The sequence below is a fragment of the Mandrillus leucophaeus genome, unplaced genomic scaffold, assembly GCF_000951045.1.
Source record: "Mandrillus leucophaeus isolate KB7577 unplaced genomic scaffold, Mleu.le_1.0 Scaffold1428, whole genome shotgun sequence".
In the NCBI taxonomy this organism is placed as follows: Eukaryota; Metazoa; Chordata; class Mammalia; order Primates; family Cercopithecidae; genus Mandrillus; species Mandrillus leucophaeus.
Genome location: NW_012101397.1, coordinates 114,375 through 118,685, shown reverse-complemented (window position 1 = coordinate 118,685; position 4,311 = coordinate 114,375).

Below are 4,311 nucleotides of genomic sequence, written 5' to 3'. Positions count from 1 at the left end.
GAAGGAAGGAAGGAAGGAAGGAAGGAAGGAAGGAAGGAAGGAAGGAAGGAAGGAAAATAAATTGGCTATAACTCCAAAATCACAAGTGACTTAAACAAGAAACCATGAAACTCTTCCCTCCTGAAACTCTTGAAGTATAAGTTGGCCAGGGCTGTTAAGACAGCATGGGGGAACCATGGTGAGACACACCAGAGAACGCTGCCATTCTCTGTCCTCAGATTCTGTCTCGTGATCTAATATGGGTGCAGAAGCTCCAGTCATCATGACTACCTTCCAGCCAGCAGGAAGAAAAGACAAGAGGAAAAGGAGGGCACTTCCATTCTCCAAAATGCACAACCCAGAGACTACACACATCATTTCTGAGTACCCTACAGTGACTGGACCTTAATGTCCTGCCACCACAGTGCAAAAGAAGCTGAAAGATACTGTGTTGTGTTGAGCAACCAGGTGCCCAGCTAGAACCTAGTATGATATTATTAACAGAAGGAAAGGGAATGAATATTGGGGCAGTTAGCACTTGCTTCTCTGCTTTTGCGAGACCCCCCTCTCTGTGTTAATCTCCTTACATGTCCATTTCCTACCACACAAGGGGCTGCCTCCTTTGAACTTAGTTCATGTCTCTGGGAAGGGAATTCACATTTATTGAATGTCTACTGTGCACAGCACCCTTTATACAAATAGTCTCATTAGACCCTGTAGACAATTCTACCGAGTGGGATAATTCTCTCCTGTATAGCTGAGGGGCCTGAGTCTTGGAGCAATTCAGGGACTTGCCCAAACCAAGTACAGTGGCTCATGCCTGTAGTCACAGCACTTTGAGAGGCCATGATGGATAGTTTGCTTGAGCCCAGGAGTTCAAGACAAGCCTAGGCAAAAAAGTGAAATCCTGTCTCTACCAAAAAATACAAAAATTAGCTGGGCATGGTGGTGTGCACCTGTAGTCCCAGCTACCTGGGAGGCTGAGGCAGGAGGATTGCTTGAGCCTGGGAGGTCAAGGCTGCAGGGAACTGTGATCACACCCCTGCACTCCAGCCTGGGCTACAGGGTAACACCCTGTCAAAAAAAAAAAAAAAAAAAAAGGGAAAAGAAAAGAAAACAAACAAGGATGAGGCTGTATTTCACACTCAGCGAAATGACAAAGATGTAAGTGTCTATCAATACTGAGTGACCAGGATTCAAAGAAAGTATGGCTGCTGGGGGTGGGGAGTGAGTTGGTAGCCGCCTTAGAAAACAATTCAGCAATGTTTCACACAACTAAGGAGGGACTCACTCCACAACCCACCCATCCACTCTAGGTGTAGATCTGAGACAAATGTATACACTTACATGCAAAGATGTTCATTTCAATCTTAGCAGAAATTCAGAACAACATAAATGCCCATCAGATGGGGAGTAGACAAGTAAACTGTGGCCTTTTCTCACAGTGGAATAGCATGCAGTAGTGAAAAGGAGTGAACCAGAATGTATCGGAGAGTATGCCCCAGCTACTGAGAAGACAAAACTTGCGTGTGTGTGTGTGTGTGTGGGTGTGTGTGTGTGTGAAGGCACAATAGTTCTTTTTAATTTTTTTAAACTTTTTTTTTTTTGTTATCTTGCCAGTCACAAGCAGTAGAAAAATGTTCTGAATGGATTCATACCAAGGTAATAGTAGAAGTGGTTACCTCTGAGGAAAGGATGGGTTTTAAACAGACATGCATTCTTCTCTAGGTAGTCTCTTTATTGTGGAATTTTCCCAGAGGACTCTCCACCACCAGAGATCTGGACTCGGGGAGGCTGTGGCCATCAAAGTGTTCTAAAGTGAAATCAGATTTCACTCCCCTGTCTAGCACCCTGCATGGCTGCCCACTGCCCTTGGGTGAAAGTTCATGCTCTTCCGTCTGACTTAAAGAGCCTCCTCCCCACTCAAATCCCACAATTCACCCACACTGTGGCTCCTGGAATGGGCCATGTGCTGATATCAGGACCCTTTTGTCTCCTCTGTGTGTGTTGAATTGATGCAGAATTGCCCCCAATTTTTCACTCCTGCCCATATCTATGCCCATTTGCAATGCAACTTTGCAACCCCTCTCACATTTCTTGTTTGTTTGTTTGTTTGTTTTTTGAGACAGGGTTTCACTCTGTCACCCAGGCTAGAGTGCAGTGGTGCAATTATAGCTCACTGCAGCCTTGACCTTCTGGGCTCAAGTAATCTCCCACCTCAGTCTTCCAAGTGGCTGGGACTCAGGCACTTGCCACTATGCCTGGCTAATTAAAAAAAAAAAATATATATATATATGTGTGTGTGTGTGTATATATATATGTACACACTAGAAATTCTATATATATATACTAGAAAAAAATATATATGTATATATATACTAGAAATGGAATCTTGCTATGTTGTCCAGGCTGGTCTTGAACTCCTGGCCTCAAGTGACCTCCCACCTGGCCTCCCAAAGTGTAGGTATTACAGGCATGAGCCACTGCACCTGGCCCCTCCCACATTTCTTAAATCTGAGCGGATTCCTTACATCTTATGACTTGCTTTGACCAATGGCAGAAGTGACGGTATGCCAGTCCCATTGCCATGTGAACTAGCCCTAGCTAGCCTGCCAGATGCTGAGGCCCATGGCCGTCACCCCTGTTACCCGGCCATCTGAGGGTCAACCAGCGAGTCCCCAGCCAACCCTCCAGTTGACCACAGATGCTTGCATGAGCCCAGCCGAAATTGACCAAGCTTGGTTCAGATCAGCAGATCCGTCTGGCTCATCCAGAGTCATGAATGACATGCAGTTTGTTGTTTTAAGCCATGAAGTGTTGGGGTTGTTTGTCTTGCCGTATAAGCCAATTGATACACTTGGCCTAGAAGGCCCCTCTGTACGCACTGCCCCCTTTCTCTGGACTCTTTCCCATTCATCTTTTGGCCTCAGTGTAGATGCCGCATCTTCAGAAAAGCCTTCCCTGGCCCCTAGAAGGTTAGGGGCTCCTCCTCTGGCCTCTGCCAGGCCCCAGCCTTGCTCCTGGAGAGCCTCAAGCGCTCTGTATCACAGCTCTGCCTTCTGTGTCTCCAGCCTTTGTGCTCTGGGGGAGGAGCGGGGCTGTATCTGTCTTGTTCCTGGTAGTATCCCTGGTGCCCAGGGCAGCACCTGGCACACAGTCGGTGCTCAGTACCCATTACTGTGATGCCTGGAGGTCCCAGTGCTGGAGGCCTGAAAACCATCTTCCGGGACTATGCTGGAGCAGGAGCCGAAGCAAAGAGGCAAATGGAAGTTGGCACAAATGGGGGCAGCAATTTTGATCACATTTATGGGACACTTCCAAGAATTGAGAAGTAGAGCAACACTCAGCGATAGAAACATTCCCACGAGCTTCATCCGAAACCCTGCTCCCGGCTGTGCCAGGATCGAGTTTCGCATTCGAAGGGAAGAAGCTCTAAAATGTGCTGCATATTCTAAAAATTCCTCTAGAGGATTGCCTTTTTACAGGGAAATGGTAATTCTGAGCATCAGACTGCGGGGAGGACGGGCCGCTTGGTGAGCTTCTGTGATTTTTTTATTGAGGCCTATATGAAATGTAACTTCTGCTGAGAACTAGTTATGAAACACTGAATGGGGTCGGCCTACATGTGAACTTTCCTACAGTTCTGAAGATCGCAGTTGTGAAGATCACAGTTCTGAACTTTTGGAAGCAGTTTTAGGGTGTCTGCCTTGTGTAACTCCAGCCCCTGTAACATCAGGACATTTGTGACTTTTCTTTCCTGACTTTGAGTCAGTAAATGCGTAAAGGGCGGGGTAGAATAACTGCCACATTCGACGTCCATATAAATATTTTATAGTCACTATTTTATTTATGCATGGAGAAGCTGAAGTTCAGAGAGGACCTGCATTTCGATCTTCCTGAGCTCCTGGGCTGCAGCCTGGAAGCCCTTTGTTTTAGTGAAGAAATAGGCCATAGGCCAGACATGGTGGCTCATGTTTGTAATCTCAGCACTTTGGGAGGTTGAGGCAGGCGGATTACTCGAGCTCAGGAGTTCCAGATCAGCCTGGGCAACATGGCAAAACCCTGTCTCTACTAAAAATACAAAAAATTAGCCGGGCGTGGCGGTGCACTCTTGTAATCCCAGCTATTCGGGAGGCTGAGGGAGGAGAATCGCTTGAACCCAGGAGGCGGAGGTTGTAGTGAGCTGACATCGTGGCACTGCACTCCAGCCTGGGCAATAGACTGTGTCTCAAAAAAGAAAAGAAAGAAAGGAAGAGAAAAAAAGCAAAGGAAGAAAGGAAGGAAGGAGGGAAGGAAGGAAGGAAGGAAGGAAGGAAGGAAGGAAGGAAGGAA